At 42.5% G+C, this 27389-nt stretch overlaps 1 protein-coding gene and 1 pseudogene across 4 annotated transcripts in view; one reads left to right on the forward strand and one right to left on the reverse strand.

Moving 5' to 3' along the window:
* Window positions 1-295: 295 nt before the first annotated feature.
* Window positions 296-1021, reverse strand: LOC148038701 (MFS-type transporter clz9-like; annotated as a pseudogene).
* A 1610-nt stretch (window positions 1022-2631) lies between these two features.
* LOC148038702 (3-hydroxyisobutyryl-CoA hydrolase-like protein 5) overlaps window positions 2632-27389 on the forward strand; it is a 77663-nt gene continuing 52905 nt past the window's right edge. The window contains exons 1-2 of one of the 4 annotated variants that reach the window (XM_087674429.1): window positions 2633-2935; window positions 3183-3378. The gene's annotated coding sequence lies outside the window, so the exon portion shown is untranslated. Of the gene's footprint in view, window positions 2936-3182; window positions 3379-27389 lie in introns of all 4 variants that reach the window. The other 3 variants (XM_087674436.1, XM_087674433.1, XM_087674437.1) reach the window with 3 other exon arrangements.

Raw genomic sequence — 27389 nt, forward strand, 5'->3', positions numbered from 1 at the left:
CTTGGAGACTTTCAATGAATTGGGCTGAGGTAAGGATCAAGGAGTTGGAATAGTCCACAAAAGCCTCCCCATGCACACGGGTGATAGTAACATTTTCCCAAGGTATTTGCAACAATTCCAAAACATTGCAATATTGCTGATTGATATTAGTGGATGAAGCATTTGGTGGCCCACATATGTCAGACAAGTGGCTAAGAGTAGTAGCAACATGTCCTTCCAACTCCTCCATGAGTGGTGTTACGGGAACATGGCTGCAATCATCCATTTCTTGGGTGTTCAACCCATCTTCAACACTCTACATAAATTGTGTCTCAAGAACATGGCTGCAATCTTGGGCATCCATGCCACCATCAACATCATGGTTGAGGTCTTCAATTTGCACATGTACATCCAAATTGGAGCATGGCAAGTTTTTGTAGCTGAGAATGTCATGGTTCAAGGGCCAAATTCTGGTTGCCCTAAAGCCTGCATGAATATTGCTTTCTGTGCAAGCAATAGTTAAGGCCTTGGATGCAATGCTAGCTAGTTCACCCTTACTTGCATGTGTGGAGAAGCTACGGGCTTGCCAGAGGTTCCTCTCCTTGCAAAAATTGGCCTTGAAGGGCTTAAAAACGGACACATCTAATGGTTGGAGCTTGTGAGATGTGTGTGAGGGTAGTGAGACAATGTTTATGCCACACTTGTGAGCTTTTTGTACCACCTCAAGACGTGTGTGACTTCCATGGACGTCAACAACTAGCAAGTGGCGGTTTGAGGGGGATGGAGGATTGGGCATTGCAGTTCTAAAATGTTCTAGCCAAGCCTCAAATAGTTTCCCAGTCATCCATGTTTTATTTTGCATTGACATAACAACCCCATCTTTGCATCCCATCAAGTAGTTTTGCATGGCTTTCCTCCCTTTGAAAATTTAATAGCCCGGAAGGACTTTTCTAGTAGCATTGACACAACAAAGAATTGTGAGCCCTTTCGAGCCAATACCCCCGCATACCTTTGTCCTTGCAGCCTTACATGCCCGTCTCATCTACATTCCAAATGTTCTTCTTCGGAGGGTAATTATGGAGATTGTACATGGCTTGCAAGTTGTCATGGAACGTTTTCACCACTTCTGGACGAAGAATAATTGCCCTTGCTTTGTCTAGGTTTTCACTTACTCGAAATGTGAGTTGTGGATGTCTCCTTAAAAATCCATCCCACCAACTCTTTCTAGGGATGCCATTGGAAAAAGGGATCTCACGCATTTGACACAATTCAACAGCCTTCAATCTTAAGCATCTCAAGGAGACCTGCTACCCAATGTCTTGCATTTTGAATGCCCAATTGAGAAGAGCTTTCTCCTCATCGGCTGTAACAATGGTTTGGGGGCCCCTACGCTTCTTTTTGGATCTACCATCTGTTCAAGCAACTAGGGCTATCATACTCATGCCAAATTGCCTACAACACTTTTGCATAGACATATCCTCGTCATGTGTAGCAATTGCCTTGGCCATGTTCAACTCTGTCCAATGTAGTTGCCTTCTCTTGGTTATAGGCTTGGCAATTGGAGTATTGGAGGGTTCAGATTCCTCCAATGATGTTGGTGCATTTCTAGCATTAGATGGTGGAGGAAGAGAACATCGTTGGGCTAGTGTGAACATATGCCTTTCACTTCTTCTTTTGGTAATCCTTGTGCATCTAGTCCTCATGATGGAGAGAGCAATTAGGCTGTTGTGTTTACAAACCCAATAGAGAATGTGCCACCTTTGAAGTTCTCTCTTTTGAGGGAAGAGGTATGGGCAATCTACTTGGAACACAAAGCAAATGACAATGATGAGATAATAGTTGAACACCGGGTGGAATGATAATTCTGTATAACACCATAATACCTAAAAAAACATTAACAATCTAATTGGCAATATAGTCTAAAGTAGATATAAGTATGTAATGCAGAAGAAAGAGGTGTTAGAGAGTTAATAAGTACCACATTGAGTTAGTATCAATTCATTAGGTGTGCATAATCTGAACAACGAACTCTCTTTTTTGGTGGGCTTGTGGGCAGCTTGATGTGTTCCCTTTGGATAGCTGAGCTTGATGATAGTTTTTTTTTGTTCACTTTGTACAGCACGGTGTTGATCTCCCTTGATAGGTTGAGATAAGAGGGAAACCGATTTTGAAGTAGGGATTAGCTTTGGCAGTTTTGTCAATAGTGCATGCAACACAGTAGATGGGCTTTTGCAAGAAGCAGTTGACTTCTTAGTAAGCAGTGCAAAATGCAACAGGCAAAGGATGGACTATGACCGGTTTTGTGACAGGCATGAGGCAAAGAGAGGCCTTGCCAAGACCAAGGAAAGAATGGGCCGCAATCAGTTTTGCAACAAGCTTGGGGTAGGAAGAAAGACAGTCTTGCTTCCCATGGAATGTGGTGTATTATGTGACTTACTTGAGTAAAAATAATGACGTGACGATCATGACTCGATACCCTATGTAAAAAGCATGTTCCTATTTTAATGTGCTTGCCGCGTAAAAGTTGGTGGATTTGTCACTATATAGGCCTTGCTTCCAACCAAAGAAACGTCACAAAAAAGGGGGCTGTTACTTTTTCGGCCCCCGTACCCTATAAAGACCAAAATGTGCTCTTGAGAGAGTTGAAGGATTTAGAGCTATTCACACGGGAGGGAATATGGTTTTACCCCTATTAAGATTGTGTTCACGTGTAGCTGTGGTAGGAAACCCATTATTTCGTCCTTGGGTGTTATTTTGGGTTGTTTAGAGCTTCTTGTGTGCCAGAGGCAGGGCAGGGCAGGACAGAGTAGCAGCAAAGGCAGGGCATTCTGTGTCAGCGCAGTCTCTTACATTTGCTGGAGGTGGCGTGCCGGCGTGAGATTCTCTCCGAGACAGGACGGAGTGTGCCTCACTCTTCTCGGGCTTAATTGCGCCCTCTCACAGCAGGTGTCGCCTAGTAAGTAATTCGGAATCCTGTGCTTGTGTTGCTGTATCTTGACCTAATCTGAGTGTACTGCCTCCAATCCATAGTGTCATTTTGTCTCTACACCTTGCGTTATATGATTGCTGGTAATGTCCTTTTCTCTCCTTCTAGCAGCAACGGTTGATTCACACGCTATCTCTGAGAGAGAGAGAGAGAGAGAGAGAGAGAGAGAGAGAGAGAGAGAGAGATACGCAGATGGATATATGAACCCATTATTTAGTTGTGTGTTATTCGGAGGACATCGAAGTGGGTTGTTTAGAGCTAGAAGAAAGGACTTCTTTCTTTCTTGTATGCCAGAGGCAGGGCAGGGCAGGACAGAGTAGCAGCAAAGGCAGGGCATTCTGTGTCAGCGCAGTCTCTTATATTTGCTGGAGGTGGCGTGCCGACGTGAGATTCTCTCCGAGATATTACATCAGGTACATACCATATATATACTTGTATCCGCATGTTATCATCTCATTTGAGGATACGAGGATTTGTTTGATCTTGTCATCTTTCCTAATAGTCGTAGGACTCTGCATTCTGATTTACCTTCGACATATTGCGATTGTACTGTATGATGGGACATCACCTCAGTTGTAGGTCTTACACGCCATTCTGGCGTTTTGTAGACGTTGTACGTCTTTCTCTATCGCAAGTGTCGAGGGGATCATTATTATTGTTTGTCCTGATTTTATCAGGAGTAAGCAATGTATCAAAACATATGGAACATTTAGATCATGGTGCATATTCAGTACATGTATTCTTTGGATGCACAGGATACACGAGTAGTTTATTTGTTTTAAACTTATAATGAAAGGGTATGCATTATTGTTGTGTGTGGGTGTGTACAGAAACCGTCACAATGATTGTTAAGAGAAATTTACAAATATGACTTGCATCTGTAAATACAAGCAAAATAATGGGCCATCAATTGTAAAGAGGAACACTCGAACAAGAAGAATTACTATTGGGTGGCGCCCCAGGCAAAGAAGATGGATGGGGTCCAAAAATAAGATAGAGGACAATAAGATCCAATGTGACCAAAATGAGAAGGCCCAGATAGAACTCCTAATGCCCTCACTAACTCTATGTACTGTGTAGGGCTTGCAACAAGGACATGACCATGACCACTAACAACTCTCATAAATTTTCATCCCATCCGAGGGCCCAACATATACACACTAAGCAAATGCATGCTAGCATTGTACATCGCATTTCATTTCTGTGGTAGTGTATATTGAATGTTGGCCAACCTGATTTAATGATTTTAATCTGCTGGCCAACCTGCTTTTCATAATGTATTGCTTTGGCCTGTTTAAGGCGGTCTCTCTCCTCCACATCATCACCATCTGATATGAGCACACTGCATCTTGTTGGAGAGAGATAGAGACCGGGAACACTCTGCTGGTTGTTCACAGTCCGTGCCTTTACATACACTTTTGAACCTTGGTATATGATTCGGTTTCCTGATTTCATTCTCTTTGAGTTCACGTGTGCTCGTTCTTCTTTTCAGTGTTTTGTGTTTACCGCAGTCCTTTCAGCTCTATCTCTTCACTTATGTTGCTTCATGACATTTTGACATGTTATCAGAGCCCAAGTATCTTCGTTCTGGTGCTGGTTGCTGTTTCTAACGGCTGTTTCAGGTCTAGTCATACTTCCCAACTTCTCTAAAGTTTGTGTTTTGCTGCTGTCTTGATCCAGCTGACTTGGGCATCGACTTTGTAAGCTGGGTGGCAGTTGACCCTGTAATTTTATCTGCTGCAGCCTGTGTTTTCATGTCCAGCCATTGTGTTTGCTTCAGCTGCTGACACTTTGAACTTTTGTGCAGTCAAATTTCACGTTGTTTTTGCAAGTGTCAGCTTCTTGTTGCCTGTGTTTTCAGCTTGATTGGCACACTCAAGGGAAGGATCACATGTTTTAGTTATTGCGCCTTTGTTGCATGTCACATTTTGTTCCTCTCTTATCTCTACTTGTCTCAGAGCTAATCCAGCAGCACTTGAATACACCAACAGCTGTCGACCTGGCTGGTTTGCTTCCTCAGCTTGTGAATGGCTGTCTCTATGCCCAGCCGGCCCCAATAGCCTTCTCTCAGCTTGCCTGGGCAAGTTTGCTTTGGCAGTCTTCCAAAAGTAAATTTCAGCATTAATGAATTAATTAATTATCTAAATTATTTTTCTGAAAATTAACTAATTATTCATTTGACCCATGTGCACCTCACATATGCACAACCTAATAATGAAGCTAAGCTTTAAAAATACACGTCCCTGTTTGATAGATGAAGCAAGTGTAGAGTCAAAGCCTAAGCTATTAAAAGAAAGAAAACCTCAATGATTATTTGAAGAGGGAGCGGTAGAGGGGAATTGAGATCAATACCACCAATAACATGCTCATATGAAACATAAGGTAAAGATTAGGTCTAATTGAAGACAAACTTATGCGTCTAGAGCCTTCTCTACTAACATTAACATATTGATACTAGTTTGGATCTCCATGGTAACTTACAACCAGTTCTTGTATATTAGAAGATGCAATAGAGAGGGTTTGGCTCATACGATCAAATGATTACATGAACTTGACATTAGGCGTGGTTTAGGTGTAGACAATGGATGGCCAATCGTCTCGGAAGAAGTGGTATCTCCTCCTTGAGTGGAGAGGTGGCTAGCCTCACCAACTGAATTTTCCCATTGATGTGCAGCTATTGTTAGTATAGAGGAAAGATTGAGGAGTGTAGTTGAGCCACCTTTTATGTCCGCTGCATTTACTCACACACATATACATTCATTGCATTTATTTTTGTTTGATTTTCTTTCTGTTATGTTTTGCTTTGGAGCATCTCACTACTAACTTCTGTGTTTGCAGGTTCTCATCTCTTTTGCAGGGTTTTGTCTTTCAGTGTAGGGCTAACTTGCAGATTGCTTTGGTCCTACCTGGGCTAGAGACGTGGGGATGCACACCATTCCTTTCATGGTTTCATCATCCTAGGAGTGCTTGCTCTTCTTCTAGCATGGTGGTTTCCCTTTCCGAGGGGGATTGTGTAGCATCTCTCTTGATGCTATCATGGCGGTGACTTCTATCTTGCTCTTCTAGCAGGGTGCTTTATCCACTTCCTCTTATTTCATTCCTTATGGTTCTCGGTACCATCTGAAGACCGACATCAGACTCCTCTTCCTTCTTCGGCATTTACATGCAGGTTGAGAGGGGGTTCCTACCCTTCTTGGTATTCTACAGACCTTAGTACTTTGTCTTCGACATCGGCTTCTTCCCCTTGTTGTACCTTACCCTTTGCATTGCATGATTTCATCATCTTTATACTAGGGCGCTTGGGCAAGTTAATAATTTTCCCACGAGGGACACTGTCCAAGTGGCACCTGCTGCATGAGCATTCTTCAGCATGTAGAATACTTTGCATCTCATTGTACAGAGCACCACTTGAGCGGATCCTAGGTTGTTTCCACCGGCGGCAGATTCCAACACACCACCATCCTTCAACACATGGATACCTCATCTCCTATTTTTCCTCGTCATTGACACCTTGAGTGGATGGATTAGCTTGTACTGTTTTGTGATGTGTTGGGTGTACCCTACCTATACCCGTTTTCTGGGTCACTATTACTCAATCAGCCACATTCCATAAAATTTATCTCACTTATTAAAAAAAAAGTTCCATGTGATTCCATCCGCCTTTTTAGGGCTTGGTAGGCCCTTGGGCAGTTGATGTGCACCCTTTGTCCGATGCCCTGTCCTCTATGGGATGACTACTTGGATTGCCTTGGTAAGATAACCATGGCCTTTGCAGTCTTGGTAGGCTACTAGGCAGCCAACGTGCACCTTGTTGAGCTAAAACATGCATTACTTGCTGATTAGCCTCTTAAACAATCCCAAAACACACAAAAAAATGCTCTTTTAGAGTAAAACCCTAAACTGGGGAGCGGTTTTAGAGAGTTCAATGGAAACCCTAAAACAGGGAGCGGTTCGAGAGAGTTTAGTGGAAACTCTAATTTTTGGGGCGCCCTTCCATATCTATAAATAGACATGTTACCCTCATTTAGCCTCATTCCGTCTGTGCAGGTTTCTCACTCCACGTGCAGATTTAAGCCATCAGCCTCCTCCCACGTGGCTGTCCAGCCCTTGAGACTGTTGCCACTCCATCCGTGTTTGCTCCTGTTGCTGGCGCCTTCATCCATGCTGACGTCAGCTGCTGGCGACATCATTATCTGTTGCGATCTGATCATCCAGTCATTGCCAACCACATCAGATACTGTTTCAGCCTGCTGTTTACAGCAGACTGTGGACAGTTTTCAGCCTGTGATCGATGGTTCACTGCTGCATTTACTAGTTTTCAGCGTCCAGACTACTTCGTTTCAGTGACCAGCTTGTTGCCATTCACTATTTAGCACTCCTACACTTCGACTGGTGGTCACGGACTTGGGATCCGTCTCCGGTGGACTTCACACTCCGACATTGCTTTGCCCTTGAGCACATTGTACACTCTTACATTCATTTACAACATTCATTCACTTCAGAGTTGTGTTCTCTCTCTCTCTTCTTTTGTTTGTGTTTGAGTTTTGATTTTTGCGTTTAGGGTTTGAGTTTTGCCCTCTGTGTTTGTGTTTCTCTTTGTGCTGTCGTGGTTGTACACTCTGTGTGTCCTCAGTGCAAACCCTAGTAGTTTTCTTCACACTCTTGTCAAATTGTGGTGATAACAGCCCTTGTAGAAGAATCGTCAATACAAATGGCCTGCTTGGTGATGACAACTTGGGTACCAAGCCTAGTAAGACTATAAATTGAGAGGAGTGGAAAGCCTAAGTTCGGAACATAGAGGGCTTGTGAAATGAGCACGAAGCGCGGTTGGGAAAAAAAGGCAAAGTGTCAACACCACTAATAGGGATTGATACAATGTGACCAAGAGTGACAGAACCCTTAGAAAGGCATAGATCTTGCAACAAATCACATCGTGGAGTCGTATGATTAGAAGCTTCACTATCAACCAGCCAAGGTCTCTCAAAAGATGAGACAACCATGGAAGAGGGCTTGAAGAGTGTGTGTTTGGCAAGTGAGGGAGACTGGCTTTAAATAGCCATAAATGCCTAAATTTGGTCGATTTGCATCAATAGGTGCTAGAAAGGCTGGCCGACCAGCATTTAATGTTGGTGACAGAAAAAAAAAGCTAGAAAAAAATAGGGGAGACCATGAAAATTTCTAGATGACAATGAAAATGTCCAACAGGTGTAGATAGGCTGTGGAAAGTGGAAACTAGCCTAGGAATGCACATAGGAAGCTGATAAATAAAGAAAAATGCGCCTAAACTGCCAAAGCTCCTATGTCTCAGTCAAACTTTGATAGGGGATCACAACCAGGAGATGACAGATTGACAAAACTATTATAGGCAGACTAACACCCCCTCTCAGATCCTGGGAGCGTCTGAAGACCCAACAATTTCATGTGACGAAGCATAGAAGCCTGGGACAAAGGCTTCATGAAGAGATCAGCTACGTCGTCCTCCGTGAGATAGTAGGCCATTGCTAACTCAGAACCCACAATCTGCTCTCGAACATAGTGATACTGAACCTCAATGTGCTTCGTGTGAGCATAAAACACAAGGTTCTTTGCCAAAGCTAGAGTACTGTGGTTGTCAACATGCAGCTTCGTAGGTCTAGGCTAAGGAAGCTAATCTTTGCCAACATGTGGTGAAGCCAAGCCGCCTCCGTAGTTGTAGAATATAATACACGATACTTCGTCTTTGTAGAAGAAAGGGCCACAGTAGGCTGCTTCTTGCTACTCCATGAGATAACTCTCAATGCAAGGGAGAAGGTATAGCCTGTAGTGGACGAATGAGAATCCACATCACTTAACCAGTCAGAATCACTCCAACTAGAGAGAGTAATTCCCTTTCCATACATGACCCTATAGGATCGAGTTCCCTGTAAATAACGAAAAACATGCAAGGCCGCTCTTCAATGCTCCTGAGTGGGAGTCTTCATGAAAGAAGACAACAATGCCACAACAAAAGAAACATGTGGCTAAGTGTAAATAAGCCAGATGAGGGAGTCAACAAGACACATATAACGGGTGGCATTTAAAAGGGAAGCTCCGGTTGCCAAAAGCTTGGACTTTGGGTCCATGGGGCATGAAATAGGCCGACAATCGGCCATACCAAACTCTGAGAGAAGCTTGGAAATGTATTTGTGCTGCGAAATAAAAATGCACTGTGCCATTTGATACATGTAGAAGAAGTAGAAAAGTGAGAAACACTTGAATCTTGCACGAGTTATCAGTACCAATGAGTAATATGAATAGGCTCATCTTGCTGTCAGGGAGATTGAGTAGTGTTTAGGACCTGCAATGCACATGTCTATGAAAGGGACTCCCCCTCAACAAGGGAAGGTAAATCCTCCTCATCTAAAGAAGGCTCCTCCTCTGATGGTGGATCAACCCTAGAAGACTTTAGAGAGGCAGCTGAAGGGATAAAAGTATGTGATGAAAAAGTAGTAGTCGCATCCATCAAATGTGATAGGGAAGTCGGAGTAGAGGGTGAAGGAGGAGGGGGAGGAGCTGAAGACGAAGAAGGGGTAATAAGAGGCAACTTGGAAGGAAGTAGAACGGAGGGTGGGGGTGGGTTAGTCGATGATGAAAAATCACTTGCAATAGAATCGTCAATAGGATCCTCGAAGAGACGTGTCGAAGATCACATCCCCACTCACCTCAAGCTTCCGTGTTGTTGGGTCATAGAGTCGATAGCCCTTCGTAGTAGTGTTATAGCCCACAAAGATGAGCTTCCTAGACTATGAGTTAAGCTTCGTCTTGCTCTTCTTCTTGTCCACATGGATAAATGCTTTACATCCAAAGATGTGGAAGTGAGACATAGAGGGCTTTCGACCAAAGAAAGCCTCATAGGGAGTCATGTCCTGTAATGTAGAAGTCGGGGAATGGTTGCGGATGTGAATTGTAGTAGTCACCGCTTGACCCTAAAGGTTATGAGGAAGACCCCGATGCTCCAACATTGATTATGCCATCTCTAGCATGGTTCGATTTGCACACAACACCACACTATTCTCCGAAGGTGTGTTTGGATGGGTATACTTCACTTGAATGCTGCGATCCTTGCAAAATTGAGAAAAGAGGTTAGTAAGTAAACTTTCCACCATGATTGGCTCGTATGCCACAAATTTTGAAGGTAGTCTGTGTCTCCACAAACACCTTCCACTTACAGAAATGGGAGTACACCTTGCTCTTGTACTCTAGAAAATAAGGCCACACATACCGATTGAAGTTATTTATAAGTAGCATCAAATACTTGGCCTTTCCAAGGGAGGCCGTGCCTATATGAGTATACTCTACTGAATGCCATGATCCTTGCAAAACTGAGAAAAGAGGTTAGTAAGTAAACTTTCCACCATGATTGGCTTGTACGCCATGAACTTTGAAGGTAGTTTGTGTCTCCACAAACACCTTCCACTTACAAAAATGGGAGTACACCTTGCTCTTGTACTCTAGAAAATAAGGCCACACATAACGACTAGAGTCATTTATAAGCAACATCAAATACTTGGCCTTCCCAAAGGAGGCCGTGCCCATAGGTCCGCAAAGGTTTGTATGAACCAACTTAAGCGGAGTAAAAGCTTTTTGGGAGGTAACCTAGGGATGAGGTTGCCTATGCTGTTTGCCTCACAAACATTTGGGGCTCAAAGTGTGAATAGGAGGAAAATCAGGAAGTCCCTCCACCATCTTCTTCCAAGAAGTGCGTCACATAGTGTCAAAATTTAGATGACCATAATGAGCATGCCAAAGTAGCCCAAGCTTGTGTGAAGGTCTTGCGGCTAAGGTTGTGAGCATGTAAGGTCCATCCTTCTGAGATCTTGTCTAAAGAACGGCACCTATAGAAGCATCCTCTATTGTCACCACATCTTGTGTAAATACCACGCGGGTACCAACCTGTGTAAGTCCGTGAAGAGACAATAGGCTAAAACCTAAACCTGGTACATGTAGAACTTTGGCCGAAGAAGACTACTTGTTTGGCAATAAAGGAATAGTCTCCACTCCTCGAGCGGGAATGGTAGAGTTGTCACCAATGGTGACTGTGTTTCTTCTGGCACTCAGATCTTGAAGCTAGTCTTGTCTCTAGGTCATGCGAGAAGAGGCCTCATTGTCAACGAGCCAAGGCTTGTCCTAAGTGAAAGACGTAAGAGCTGTATCCTCCTCGGTAAATACATACACAAAGAAGTGGAAGAAGCAAGAGCTGTATCCTCCTCGGTAAATACATACACAAAGATGGACTTGGTCATTATCGGGGCAGCCTTTGTATCCTTCGAATCCTTCTCCTTTGGCTTCAAATGGGGGTACTTTTGCCAATACTTCTCTTTGGGATTAGTTCCCTCCCCACAACGTGGGCATGGGCTTCTCCTTCATTTCATCCTTTTTGTCCTTAGTTTGTGCCTTCTTTTTCTTTCGTCTACTTGAGTAAATGCCTTGGTGGAGTCAGAACCACTGGCTCCAACCTCTTTGAGTTGCTCGTCATGCTCCAAGTCAAGCAGTGAAAGCTCCTCCCATAAGAGTATCTTGTGGGTTCTTGATGTGAAAAGACTGGTGTAGAAGACATCAAACCAAGGAGATGACAGTTGAGAGGGAATGATCATAGCCATGTCTTTGGAGGATATCATTGGACCAAGAGAGGCAATCTCACCTCATGTCCTCTATCTTTGTGATGTGCTCCTTCATAGAGTAGAAATCATTAAGATTGAGCATTTGTAACTTCTTCTCAAGGGAAATCTTGTGGGCAAACGTCTTGTGCTGATACATAGACGCAAGTTTTTTCCACACTTTTGCCGCAGTCTTCAACCTATGAACATGCACAAGGACAAAATCTTGCAACCTCATAAAGGGAAAGGATCGGGCTCGAAAGTTGAGCCAATCCCACAAGGCTGTTGGGTCCATATAAGTCCCATTTGTTGGATCTTCCTTAGGATGGGGGATGAAATTTGAAACAAGAGCCCAAAGATTGAAGTTGTCAAGTATACACTTCACTTTACATGACCGCAACAAATAGTTCGAACCATCGAGTTTGTCTTCTTTGGGTAATGAAGGTAAGACAGACACTTGCATCGAGGGTATCAAGCATGACATCTTCACTTCGAATAGAGCCTTGTGTGATAGATGAATAGAAGGGGGATTGGTGCGAATCAGGGACTCCTCTTGCTGACTATAATGGTGATAATTGCGTCTCCGTTTAGAAGAGTGTTTGGAAAGAAGCTCCTCCTTTGAGTCATCAAAGCTCGTGAATTGGTAAGATATCTTAGATTCTGCAACAATCACCTAGAAAGCTGCGCTTGGATGGAGACAATGCGTGAGATAGAAGACAACTATAGGGATTGTAGATGCGTCGTGTGTTAGGGAAAAGCTATCGCTTGCCACCAAGAAGCTGTTGCCTGCTACCAGGAAGCTGTTGCCTATTGTAGGAAATTCGCCTTCTTAGTACAACACAAGAAAATAGGGGTCGCTTGATGCCTAAATGCTCGTCTAGCTTGTAAGGAAGTCACCCGGTTGGCTGAAGGCCGATTGGACCACTTGAACGAGCACTGAATGCAGTGAACATAGGCTGAAAATTTGTGTTTTAAAGATTTGGGCTGCTCCTTCGTGATGAAAACCTGCTCTTTTGCAAGAAATTTCTAGACTGTGTTCTCACTTAGGCGATGATACCATGTGAGAGTGCAATGGGAGAGAGAGAGAGAGAGAGAGAGAGAGAGAGAGAGAGAGAGAGACACACACACACACACACACACACAGAGGTTAGGCACGAAGATCGAGACAGTAGGTGTTTGTTACGTGCGGAGAGACAGAGTGCGAGAGAGCAGAGCAGAGAGTGTGTATGTTTTTAGGTACAATGACGAGTGTGTACCTTTAGGTTTTTAGATAGATATATATGTGTAAGTCTCACCTAAAGGCAATGTGCCTTAAGAGGAGAAAAAAATTAGCTAAGTCTAGGTATGTACAAAGCTGAAATACATATATCTATCCAACTCCCATCATTTGTCGGCAATGAGCAAGCAGCTCTGTTGGAAGACCCTTTGTGAGAAGGTTTGCAAGATTATAATCTGTATGCACTTTGACAAGCTCAATGCTCTTGCGGTCAAGTACATCTCTAATGAAGTGGTACTTTACCTGTATGTGTTTTGTCTTTGCATGAAAGACAGGATTCTGTGCTAGCATGATAGCACTTTGACTATCACAATGGACAACAGGTAACTCTGTGATGCCAAGCTCTCCCACCAGACGTGAAAGCTATAAAGCCTCCTTGCATGCCTCAGTGGCAACCACATACTCTGCTTCTGTAGTAGACAATGCAACACACTTTTGTAGCCAGGAGATCCAAGAGACTGCTCCTCCTGTGAAAGTAAACACATGCCCAGAAGTGGACTTCCTGCAATTGGCATGACCAGTATAGTCTGCATCCGTAAAGCCAATAACAGATGCCTTCTGCTTTCCAAAGCAGATGCACAACTCCTTTGTGCCTTTTAGGTATCTCACAATACCTTTCATTGCATCCCAATGCTTCTTGCTAGGGGTACATGTATGTGCTAACCACTCCCACTGCAAAGGCAATGTTAGGACTTGTAGCAACCATAGCATACATCAAACTGCCAACAGCTGAAGCATATGGTATCTTGGCCATTTCAGCCTTCTCAACATCAAATGTAGGGCTGTCCTCTGCACTGAGTTTCACATATGGAGGCAATGGAACCCCAATTGTTTCCCCCCCTCTATATTGAAACGCTGTAAAACCTTGGAGATATACTCTTGCTGAGATAGATAGAGTAAGCCTGTAGACCTATCTCTGAGTATTCGCATGCCAAGAATGTGATTTGCATCACCAAGATCCTTCATGTCAAAGCTGCCATGAAGACTTTGCTTCAGTGAGTCCAAGGCATGAGTATCCCTGCTAGCAATCAGCATATCATCAACATACAAAACCAAGATAATCAGGCTGCCATCTGCTGCTTTCTTGGTGTACAAGCAGCGATCCACTTGACTTCTATGAAAGCCTTGAGATTGCATGAATGTATCAAACTTGTGATACCATTCTCTTGGTGCTTGTTTCAGCCCATACAAACTCCTTTTGAGTTTATATACCATCTTTTCTTTCCCTTTTTCCACAAACCCTTCAGGCTGCTGTATATATATGTCTTTATGCCGATCACCATGTAAAAACACAGTCTTTACATCCATCTGTATGAGCTCCATATCTTCACCTACAACCAAGCCCAAAATGATTCTCAATGTAGTCATCTTGACCACAGGAGAGAAAATCTCATCAAAGTCTTTTCCATGCTCCTGCTTGTACCCCTTTGCAACCAATCTTGCTTTGTACTTTGGTGAGGAACAAGAAGTGACCATCTTGTAAACCCATTTGCATGGAAGTATTTTTTGCCCTTTAGGCAACTGCACCAAGTCCCAAGTGCCATTTTTCTCAAGAGATTCCACCTTTGACAACATGGCTTTATACCATTTCTTGCTGTCCTGTCTGTCCATTGTTTCCTTGAAGCAAGACGGTTCACCACAGTCTGTCAACATGACATAATCAGCCACATAATTTGCACCAGGAACAAATCTATCAAGTTGTCTAGTAGCCCTAGATGATCTCCTAACCCAATGATCATTGTTTGCTGGATGTTCTTGCAAATTTCCATTTTCAGCATGCTGTCCTGGCATTTCAGTCTGCAAATCAGCATTAACAGCTTGTTGTCCTGGCTGTTCCTGCACATGTAGTGGCTCATTGTCATGGGCAATAGCTGGTTGATCATTTCCAGCATTATTTTCTGCATTTATAGGAGCATTTACAGCAGGTATTTGCTGCTATATAGCGGGCACATTTTACTGTCCAAAAGGTATTTCTTCTCGGAATACAACCCTATAGACCTCCTCAGTCTTTTCGGGCTATTTATGCATGCGATCTTCTCGGAAGATAACGTCATTGCTGCGTACTACTTTCCTTTTCTCGGGATCCCACAGTCTATACCCCATTTCACCCTCGTCACCATATCCCAGGAAAATGCATTTATAGGACTTTGGCTCAAGTTTGCTGCATTTTTCTTTACGAATGTGTACAAAAGCCTCACAGCCAAACACTTTCAGGTGAGCATATGAAGGTGGGTTGCCTGACCACGCTTCTTTGGGAACTCCGCTGCCCAAAGACTTTTTTGATGACCGATTAATTAAGTGAACGGCTGTCATAACAGCCTCTGTCCAAAAACCATGGGGTAATGCAGTATGAGATAGCATCGTACGGACTTTATCCTGTATGGTCCGATTCATACACTCTATAACTCCATTTTGGGGTGGATTATGAGGGGCAGTGAGCTCCCTCTTTATCCCTTTGCTGTCACAATATGCCTGAAAGGCCTTGGAGACATATTGCCCACCATTGTTAGAGCGAAGACACTTAAGTGTCTTATTTGTTTGATCTTCAGCCAATTCCGATAAATTTTTAAACTTGTTAAGCACTTCATCCTTGCTATGAATAGAATAAACCCATACCTTTCGTGTAGTATCATCGACAAAGGTGACAAAATATTTCTTTCCCCCTAGAGAGAATCCTGGCATCTGACATACGTTTGGATGTACGAACTCTAGAGGAGAAGATTTTAGCGAAAGAGACTTTTTATGAGACGTCTGTGCATATTTGCCATAAATACAATGATCACAATGTTCAAAATCAGCATAACGAAGACAAGGCAAGTAACACAAATGAGAAAGCACTTTCATTCCTGTTTGACTCATGTGTTCCAACCGGCCATGTCACAAAGAAACGCTTGGTTGCTCTGTCATGGCAACAACATGGTCACGTGTAAAGAAAATATCCTAACACAGAAGCATAAACAAAAACCGTACGATAAAGCATAGACTGATAAAAGAACACAATTAGGGTTAGGTTAGGGTAACTCAGAGACAATGAACACAATTAATAAATGAAATGATATGACTACTAATAATACGATGCTCATGCAGCAAGCACACTGTAGTGAATGAATACTGAACCTCGAACTCCTGTATCTCAAGGATCAAGGCAGGGGTAATGAGTTGGAGAGTGTGTCGTACTCCGAACGGATCCCGAATTGCAGCAAGGCAGCCTCCGGATGTCAAACACCAGCAAACACAACAGTGAGAAGCTGGATCTGATGCAGACAACAGTGAGGAGAGAGAAAAACTAAAAACGCAGGCAACAGGAGAGAGAAAGACTAAAACGCAAGCATGACAGGTTGCAGGAGAGAGAAAGACTAAAAAAGCAGGCAGGATAGCCTGCAGGAGAGAGAGATTAAAAACGCAGGCAGGACAGCCTGCAGGAGAAAAACTGCAGCAATTGCAGCAAGAGAGAGAAAACTGTCAGAGCGGCAGCTGGGGCTTGCAAACGCAGTAGTTTGCTGATGTGGTAGGTGTACGACAACAGTGCAGATGATCAGCAATTAGTCGCCAGGCAGAAACAACAGCAATTAGCATGTGGAGGGCTGGAAACATGCGCCAGACTGTAGGGAACAGTGATGGACAGCAAGGGCTGAGATGTCCTCCGCGAACAGAGTGTGGGCAGCAAGCTGATAACACCTGAAACCTTCAAAAACGAGATTGAGGGAAGAGTGGAGGGTTGACTGCCAATTTATAGAAAATTAGGGTTCTAGATCCTCTACCACTTAACTCTCTCGATCCGCTCCCCGTTTTAGGGTTTTGGCTAAAATAAGCCTAAAATAAGCATGTTTTGGGGTTGTTTAAGTAGCTAAGAGCAATTCTTAGCACAACATTCCCTCTCAGGCCCAAAATAGGGCGAGAAAAGTAGGCCAATCTAAATTTTGATTTACCCCAAGGCGTCCCATCCCAAAGCAGCCAGGGCATCGGACAAAGGGTGCATGTTGGCTGCCCAATGGCCTACCAAGACTACAGAGGCAATGGTTATCTTACCAAGGGAGCCCAAGTGATCACCCCAAAGAGGCCAGGGCATCGGACCAAGGGTGCTTGGCGGTTGCCCAAGGGCCTACGAAGTCCTACAAAGGCGGATGGAATCAATGGATTTTTTTTTGAAATGTTTTGAAAATACATAAGTAATATAGGGGCAGTGGCCGATTAAGTGACAGATAGGAAAAGATAAAGAGAGTTTTAAACTCAAGTCAAGCACAAAACTAGCAGACCAATCCCTCGCACTGACTAGGATAAGTGCCTAAGGATGAGAACAAGTGTGTACATGTGCCAATCATGTGGTGAATATGTGGAAAGGCAAAAAAGAGGATAGTGGGCGTAGCAAGACAAGTAAAACAAGCAAGTAAGCAAGGGTAGGGAAACTGCCGTTAGGAGAACTGCCATGTGTTATGCTATGAATATGGTGGATCCTAGAGTCGACCACTCCAAAAGACCGAAAAGGAATAAATGCACACAGATGCATGTTTACATGAACAGAATGTCAATGCATGGGGTAATGCAAAGGGAGATGCAAGATGTCTTGCTCATGCAAGATGTTATGCAATGGTGCCACTGGGACAGTGCCCTCGCAGGGAAATTGTTCACTTGTCTAAGGGCCCTTTTACAATCAGGTCATCTTGACGGTGCGGAGGAAGTTACAAATGCCCATAATACAATATAAAAGAATAAGTGAATGTAATGTCTAAAAACTATAAGCATCATCATTGTCACGATCAAGAGTAGAAGCCGCCCCCTCTCAAACTGGAAGGGAAAGCAAGAGGGAAGCACCCTCTCCCCGTCAAGCTGAAGAAGTAGGGAAGGGTGTACCCAAGCCGATCCTGGGTAGCAGGTATTGATGAACCGACTGGTTGACCACTTTGGTCAAGATATTTGCAAAATTATCTGATGAAGGCACAAACTCTAGGCGAATAGTACCTAGCTCAACTTGCTCTCTTGAAAAGTGGAAGTGGACTCCTACATGCCGTGTCCGTGGTGTGATGATCAGATTGGCCGCAAGGGCAATGGCACTCTGGTTGTCGTAGTAGACAACTGTGGGAGAGTCACATGGAACATGAAGCGCCGCCAGTAAACTCCTCAGATAGATGGCCTCGATGGTGCCATCGAAGAGACCCCGGTACTCAGCCTTGGCCGTGGAAGCCGCCACCGTCTCTTGCTTACGGCTGGACCAAGAAATGGGAGCCATGCCCAAGATAAAGAGGTAGCCGCCATGGAAACGCGGAGTGTAAGGATCTCCTGCCCAATCAGAATCAGTGTACCCCTGTAAACATAAATTAGAACCATATGTCAAGCCATAAGAAAAAGTACACTGCAAATAACGCAACACACGAAGACATGCAATTGAATGTGACATCCTAGGTGCTGTGAAATACTGACTAAGTATGCTAACTGAGTAAGCTAAAGCTGGCCTAGTGTGAATTAACCAAAGAAGTTTTCCTACAACAGAACAATAAGTGTGTGCATCGAAGGGCTGTCCTAGGGTATCCTTCGACAAGTGGACAGTAGGATCAAGAGGTGTGGCCACTGGCCATGTCTAATTCGAAGTGGTAAGCTTACCTATCTTGTCATCAGGCGTGTGTGTGTATGCATGACACCCGAAGACTCTGAAATGGGAAATAACAGGCCGAGAGCCAAAAAGTGCCTCATACGGGGTCTTCTGAGGAAGAGCCTCAGTCATGCATCGGTTGAGGATATACATTGAAGTGTTAACAACCTCGACCCAAAGGCGCTCAGAAAGCTCTCATGCGAACAGCATAGAGCGTGCCATTTCCATGACTGTTGGTAGAGGTAAGCTGGCGAGAAATGCCATGCTTCTGTAGAAACTCGGAAAACTCGTGGGAGATAAACTCACCACCGCTATCACTCCTCATGTACCCGACACGACGACTGATCTGGTTATGAACCGGTAGCACCCAAGCAGAAAAATATGTGAAAGCATTTGACTTATGCTTGAAGAAGTACATCCACATGTATCGAGAATGATCATCCACTATTAAAAAGAAGTACAATGCGCTGTTCAAAGTGGGAGTGGATGTCGGCCTGCAAAGATCAACGTGAATCAATCTAAGAGGCTCCTCAACTCTATGTGTAGACTGTTGAGGAAATGGGGTACGGTGCTGCTTCTCGAGCTGACAGGCTTTACAGGCATCTCGAGCTAGCTTTAGGCGTGAAAGGCTCTCAACCAACTCATAGTGTGACAACTCATAAAGTGAGTCATAACCAAGATGCCCTAAGCGAAAATGCCAAAGACGCTCATTGTGCGTAGGCTCCCGAGATGTGGCTAAGGCCTGTAAGCTATGGAACATAGAGTCCTCGGCAGTCGACTCGGTGAGAAAATGAGTCATGTGGTATAGGCCATTAGGCTGTGCCTCACCGCGAGCAATCACTAAACCAGTTTGAGAGTCAAGGACCTTGACTCTGGTCGCTGTAAAGAAAACTGCTCGCCCCAACCAGCAAAGCTGCTGAATAGATAACAAGTTCACCCCAAGCTGAGGGACATGATATACATTGTCCAGTGAAGCTAGATCCGGACCCTTGTCAGTGGCAAAACTGATGCAACCTTGAGCTGAATCTTGACCGAGGAGTTGTTCCTACACGGACCTGCCCGGCTGCAGGGGCTGGGGTATGGAAAATGTCCTCTATAGGAGTCATGTGACGTGTAGCTCCACTGCCCACAATCCAAACTGAAGCTGAAGTGCTCGGCTGTGACGAGTGGGCCTCTGCAGTAACCTCGTCAAGAGGCAACTCATAGATGTGAACGAGACTCGCATCGGATGTCTCTACGGAGACGATGTGGGCCTCTGTAGACCAGTCAGACAAGCCCTTTGGAGTTGAGAACATTGTTGACTGAGATGGCTGTGCGGTGCAGTGTGAGTCTGACCTTTAAACTGCCCCTTGCCATCACCTTGCCTCTCTTGCTGGGGGTTGCCCGACTGAGGGGCAGGGGTTTGAGACTTAGATACATGAAGTGGATACATGAAGTTATGTGCTCCTTCAAGCTTCTTTATGTGCATGAGATTATTGCTGTCACTGCTGCCAGCCATGATTATCAGCCCAAATATGACCAAAAAAGTCAGCAAATGCAGGCCCAAACTGTCACCCAAGTGACCAACGTACAAACAAGTACCAAAAAGCAATAAATGACCACGTAGAAGCATAGATTTCAGATCTGTAATTAAATTTGCAGAAGCACCAAACCATGTGCTACATCATTCCACAATTGATTACAGCTGTTCCAAGGGCATATGCATCACATTACATGAGAAATCCCAAATTTTAGCTGCAATTTCTGTTGCACACGTACCCATGGGCATAAAATTTGAGACGAACGGTCAAAAGCCCCAAAATTTTTGTGCTCAAAGCATCAACCACACATTTGCATTTTCTCTGTCATGCATAGAACATGCCAATTTGCCAAAATAGAGCAATTTCAGCAAAACCTCCAAATTTTACCAAGCGTTGATGTCCAAATTGAATGAAATTGAACCTGTATGTATATAAAATGACCAATTGCTGCACAGATTTTGCCCAAACTGCAAAAGCCCCAAAGGTCAGGGCAAAATGTCACAAATTCATGCAATTTCTGAGACAGATATCACTGTTGCATCTTGCTCGCACAAATTTGGACAAATCCCTAAAATTTTCCTTGTCTTGCATGCACTAATTTCAATGAAATTGAAAGAATTTCACTAAAATGTGAAAAGCCCCAAAATTCCCAGGCAAATGTGCATCGACTTTTGAGTCAGATTGTCCAATTTTGCGTTAAGATCCCCAAATTCAAAAAAAGCCCCAAGCCTAAATCTGCCCAGAATCCTGACTGTGCCTACATGCACGAACGCCCGTCAGTGGGCAATGGGTTTGTTTGTAGGGAACCTTTGAACAAATTAAAAAATTTTGCAAAGGAAAATGACAAATCTGCTCCCGTTGACCAGATGCAGCCTTTGTGACCTGTCCCCTTGCAAAAAAAGTGCCGCCTGATGCCAGGGGAGCTGTTGCCTTCAAGTTGGAAGCTGTCGCCAGTCAGTCGCTAACCTGTCACGTACTTGAAAATTGTCACCTGCAGTGTGTCGTCAGACCTGGTCGCTTGTCGTTCGTCAACTGCTGCAACTAACTGTCAACTGCTGCAACCGACTGCGTCCTGCTTGCTTGCCAGGTCTGAAAATGACCCCACGACCTGCACGCTTGCTTGTCAGCTCTTGCTTGAACTTCGAGAAGTACGAACTCCTTAACCGCAGCTCTGATACGAGTTTGTAGTGACGGGTTAGGCACGAAGATCGAGACAACATGTGTTTGTTATGCGCGGAGAGATAGAGAGTGCGAGAGAGTAGAGTAGAGTGTGTGTACGTTTTTAGGTACAATGATGAGTGTGTACCCTTAGGTTTTTAGATAGATATATATGTGTAAGTACAAGTGCTAAGGGTGTGTTCACACCCGAGTACATTTCAAGGCACGAGGGCCTTTATTCCCAAAGAGAGAGAGAGAGAGAGAGAGAGAGAGAGAGAGAGAGAGAGAGAGCAGAAGATGAAGGAAGAATACTGCATTGAGTGAAGAAGAATGTTGATACAATCATGATGGATTGATCAGTCATTGCATGCAACCCAAACCATTGGTGAGGGCACTGGATCAGGCTGATGATGTTGGTAGTACCAAGCACGGAGAGTTGGAGTATGCACTTGCAAAGGGAAGATAGAAGATTGAAGAGTTTGTGTGTCTGCTAAGTAAGGGGGCTAGCTAGCTATAAATAGCCAAATATGGCCAACCTACACCAGTAGGTGTCAAGAAAGCTGGCATACCAGCATTTAACCAGCATTTAATGCTGGTCATTGAAGAAAAATGCTAGAAAAGAATAGGGGAGACCCCAAAAAAATCCCAAATGATAATGACAATGTCCAACAGGTGTAGGTAGACTTTGGAAAGTAGAAACTAGCCTAGGTATGTAGACAGGAAGCCGATAACTAAATAAAAAATGCACCTAAATTGCTAGAGCTCCTATGTCTTTGTTAGACTCTCATATGAGCTCACAACTAGGAGATGACAGACTGACAAGACTAACATAGGTAGGCTAACAATGTGTATATGTGAGGTGCACGTGTTGTGCAAGATAGTTAAGTGGTGATGATAGGGCAAGGACCTCGATATATTGGTGGGTATTAAACTAAAAAATTGTTATAAGTTATATTAGTTAAGTACTAGGTGGTGCCTGGTGGCCGATTTTGGCCTAAAAGATTTTATTAGCCATTAATGTAGTGGTGATATTAGGAACCAAGAATTTTCAATTAGTTAATGCTAGTTCAAGGGCTAATAAATGCTCAGGATTGCTTAGATGACAAATTGGCCTAGCCAAAGCCAATTTGATTGTTGGTTGGCACAGTTGTTTTTTTGAGCAAGAACTAGTAATTAAATTAATTTAAAAATTAATTCATTTGGGCTAAAAAATTACTGAAAAATGCAACGATAAGGTTGCCACTCCACAAAACCTTCCCATACAAGGGGGGAAAGGGCTGTTAGAGGATGGTGGAATCTGATTCTAGCATTGCGGAGGTTAGGAGAGGAGGAGGAGAGAGAGCTGCTGCTGCAATTTTCCAGCTAATGGTGATCAGCCGAGCCATTGGAGGTTATCAAAGAGCTGGCCCTAGTTGATTAGGAGGCTAGTGGAGATAGGTGACAGCCCATTGTAGGCATAGCAACAAGGAAACATGTTTCTTTGGGTTCAAATCTTCCGAAACATGTTTACAAGTAAGAAATGTTTCTTTGAGTAAAAAACATGAAGTTTCTATGACAAAAATACTGTGGAGTCCGACTTCAGTAAAATGCTGCGTGATGCTATGGGACCTTAATTGGGGTCTTTTTTTCCTTCTTCCATACTTCTCCCATGACTCTAGCTTCTCTATCATGCCCAAATAGTAGTGGCTTCTTAGCCCACTAAAAGTTAATTTTGGATGAGAGATTTATTTTTTTGGTAATTTTTAAGTTGTTGGACTCTATCACTGTAGTATCAATTCATGTCTTGAAAGTTGATTATAGGATTCTAGTCTCATTTATGAGTTATGTATAATCTATTATGATTCATTTTAAATTTTGATATTTTGAACATTTTGTTTTGGAATGAGAATCATGATGTTGTAGGTTGACTCATTCCACATTGCACATGGGCTATGTGGTATGTTTATTTCAATTTTCTATGTGTGATATGTATGAATCATGATGTTTGAGGTCTGAATAATGATTAGCTTATCTAAAGACTAAACTTTGACATAAGTCAATAATGGATGCGTAATGTATTATTCTCAATTGACTCTCATGTGTTATCATTTATGCTCAATTGACCTTTCTTGGTTTATAAGAGAGTTTCAATGAGTTTTAAAACCTCTTTCTCTTTTTTAAAATTAAAAAAATCTCTTTATTAAAAAACTCGAGTTTCTTACTTTACCCCCTCTTGAAAGAAACTTACGAAACACATTTCTCATGTTTTATTTTTGAATGTTTTTGATGTTTCTGGTTGCTATACTTGGTAGGTGATATCAAATTTGGGGTCCACAATGGCAGGTGAGTGCATGTGGGGCTCTTGTTGATGGTGGGCTATAGTGGCTGTAGTCCATCAGCCATTCAAAGCAAGGCACCATTAAATTTCAGCCAATTTTGGCAATGTAACTATGAAATTTCTCTCTCTAGTTTCCTCTCTATTCTCTTAGCCAATTCACAGCTTCCATCAAGAGATCTTAGCCAAACTCAGTCCCAAGAGGGTGCAATTGAAGAATTTTTGTTCCTAGACCTTATTTTACAGTATAAATTCGGCTTTACTAGCCACCTTGGGAATAATGCTTAGAATTCAGGACCTAATATTGGAGATTTCAGCTGATTTCAAGAGACTAGCCAATCATTATTAGGTTTAGGGCAAAATTTGTCATCCTAGGAGCAAATTGAAGGCTAATCTCCTAGTAGACCAAGGGGCAAATTGGTTTGACGGTTTATTGGTTGGTAGGAACTGTAAGATGTATTAAATATTAAAGGAGATTAGGATGGATCTCAATGTACTTCAACCTTTAGCGATACAAGTTAGGAAATGTTGCAAGGGGCACAAGTTTTTTGGGGCCAACAGGATGTCCATTGTCTAAGATTAAGTGGTAAAGTGTGTATTTTCAGATTTGTATATTTTATGCTTGTTGGAATTACTGCTTAATTAGGTTATTTACTTTCCTTGCGAAAAAGGAGGTTGGTTTCAAAATCTTCTGAAATAGTTGAAGTGCTGGTTCTATTTCTAGCTCTCTCATGTTGTGAAGTAGTCTTGTTGTGTGTGCTATGACTCGAGGCTATTATTTTCTTGTAGAGCATAGTGTACATGTCGTGCTTCTCTAATGTAATGTCTTGAATAACTTTCACATTCTTTATGTCAATCTTATCAATATTAATGTGTGTTTTATTTGACAGAGTATACAACAAATCTATTATCTTTAGAATTGGTATTTAAGAGTCAAGGAAAATAGAAATATAATCACTTGTTGGTTTGGGATGGATAGCATTTTTGTCAACAATTCGATATTGCAATGACAAAAGACCAACATCTCTAATTAAGTAGTGCTAACCTTGTTTCTTTTCTTTGTATGTAAAAGGATCCAAGTATCCCATTTTCTCTCACACGGGCTTGAGCTTCAATCTCGTGAGAGCATTTCTATAGCAATGCATTTCTCTAAATCATTATTCAAATAGAAACACAAAAGGAGCCATAAGCATCAAACTATGCAGTAATAACAAATTACATAGATGATATTACTTAGAATAAAGAATTCTTGGGATTGCAATCACGAGTGTGGACGCATAATTTTCATAATTCTCTCACCATGAGGCCTGTTGAAGTTGAGTCTCTTAGCTTCGTGGTCTCTCTATCAAAATGCAAGGTTTGATTGTAGAATGCTAAGTGATCATTCTTAATTGTTTGAAGCATGGACATATCACCACCGGTCACCTTTGTCATGTACTCGAATTCCTGCTCTAGCTCTTAACTCTCACATTGCTCATCATCTCGACAAAAAGATGTAAGTCATGGGCCGTTGCATGAATTGATATATGAAACCAATTTCATCTCCTCTCCCACAAAGCTATAATTTGAGCCATCCTAAATATGTCAACATTGAAAAAACATATAAAATGTCAATTCAAGAATGGTTATTTAAATTTCACACATTGCAATTTGCAAAATAAAGAGTTACTTGCTTGTTTGAGGGATTTTTAAAATAAAATGGAGGCCTCTTCCATCTTATCAATATAAGGAGGCCCATTGTCCTATCCTCCATGTTGGTGATGCGTAGCACTCTGTAGATAGAATTGATAGTTCTTACCATTGCCTTCATCTCTTTCCACTAAGTATCATTCACAAAGGTGTTTGGATTCGTATACTCATTTCACTATATGAACTTATCAGACCATATAGTGTGCATCAACTCCTTGTAAACTTGTAGCAGTCTCTCAAATACTATACAAATGCAAGTAGATCTAGTGGCTGAGGGTTTTAAGAGATCAAGGTCCCTAAATAAGGGAAAGATTGTAAGGATCTTGCGTCTATTTCTCACAAAATTTACCATACTTGTTGCGGTATTGGATATGGTCTAAATCCATTGAATTTTTCCTATGTCTTCAATCAAAAGATCAATGTAATTAGAATTGTGGGTTGTCCATACAATTATTGAAACTCCTTTTGTAACATGCTGCTCATGGAGAGAATCGCTTTTATTATAAGTCACTATTGATACAACATATATGGGTCCAATTTGCAAGATGATATTTATTATGAGGACATGTATTTTTGAAATCTTACTTAACATGTGGATTAATTTTTAATCACACAATAAGTAAATGTTGATGTGAGGTGTAATTGGGGTTAGAGTAAATTTACGAGCTTGGGATCTGAGGAAATCATGGGATGTAAAAGGAAACGTTGCTATAAGTTATGCTGCATAGGTACTTGGTGGTAGCTAGTTGGCCTAGGTTATTTATTTGTCCATAAGTGTCAGTTGGTGACACTAGAGAAGTGGTGTTTAATGGTACCTAATACCAAATTGATGGTCAAAGATAGCATAGTGACACTCGAGAATTATAAAAAATGGATTTTTTCTCAAAAGGTACCCAATCATATTGGAAGTTAAAGTACTCATTTTTATATATTTTTTTGTATTGAATTTCCTCCAAATCACTTAATAATGTTTTTTCCAAACCATTTATTAAATTTTCTCCAAATTACTTTAGTGGCCAAAAAGGTAAATTTTTTCCTTCCCCATAAAAAAATGGTATTTTTCATCTCTAACGGTGCCGAACCATATTATATATCCAATTAAGTATTTGTCATTATCTTTCCTCTAATCCTTTTAAATCAATATTATGTTGAAAAACTCAATCTACATCATTTCCTCTCCTACCTTATATCTACGAATGAATTTGGGGCATTTTTTATCTCCATCAAAGTAGATGAAGGCCAATTGAGTGCTTGAATCAAGGGGCAAATCAAATTGAAGACTTGTTGGTCATTTTGGATAGCAAGGGGAGTTGGAATACCGTAAGAGATTGGGAAAATCCCATTGTACTTCAACTTCTTCTTCAATTAAGGTAATGAAATACCGGAAGGGGCGTCAGTTTTGGGGCCAGTAGGGTGTCCATTGTCCAAGATTGTAAGATGCACTGTGTGTGTGAGGTAGCAGTGTCCCTAAAAGAGAACCAATTATGCATAGTGTATTAGTGGTTGGATGCTCTATGTGTGAATGGATGCACATAATGGATGAATGCAAAGTGCAGTGAACTGTGGTGTGTGTCAGATATATGCCTCATTAGTTATCTTCTCTCTACCTCGCTCCCCTATGATCCTTCCTTCCAATAGGTTGGATGTTGGTTTGTGGAGAAGGAGAAAGGTCTCCAAATGTAAGCGGTTACCTATGTGTTTTTATGTGCGCACAATGTATACAAAACAATTATGTATGTGTGTTGTAGTGTGCGTCATAGTGGGGTGAATTCTTTACCGTAAGGTATGTCATCACTTGAGTGTCCATGCAGCTATTGTGCATAAGGCATTCAATGTGCTATGTGCAATCATTAACATAGGAATCAAAACACACCAATTGTGATGCATGTGTGTCCACATGTATCTATGTGTGACAATGGTGCATCAAAGCTTCATCTTGACTTCTTGTTGTACATGAGTTAGATACCAAAACTGAAACGGAGGCACTTGGTAGTAGTTGATGCAACCCTACTTCTGTTTGATGGTCCTCTTGCACTTGTGCTGCCCTCTTGGTGAGTTGTGACTAAATCTCGTTCCACATCAGCTACTAGAAGTCCAAGGTGTTGCCTCTTCCATAGATCAAGGGAAAGCTTCACATCTCTTGGCACATTTGCACATGGAATTGTGTCCCTTCTTGGCACATGGGCAAGATGGTGTGTGACACTAGTGACACTCCATGTTTTCACTATGCCACAATAATTGCATTTCCATTTTTTGGACCACTTG

Source organism: Lygodium microphyllum, chromosome 3, assembly GCF_053477565.2.
Source record: "Lygodium microphyllum isolate KBCC chromosome 3, Lygodium_microphyllum_v1.1.10, whole genome shotgun sequence".
In the NCBI taxonomy this organism is placed as follows: Eukaryota; Viridiplantae; Streptophyta; class Polypodiopsida; order Schizaeales; family Lygodiaceae; genus Lygodium; species Lygodium microphyllum.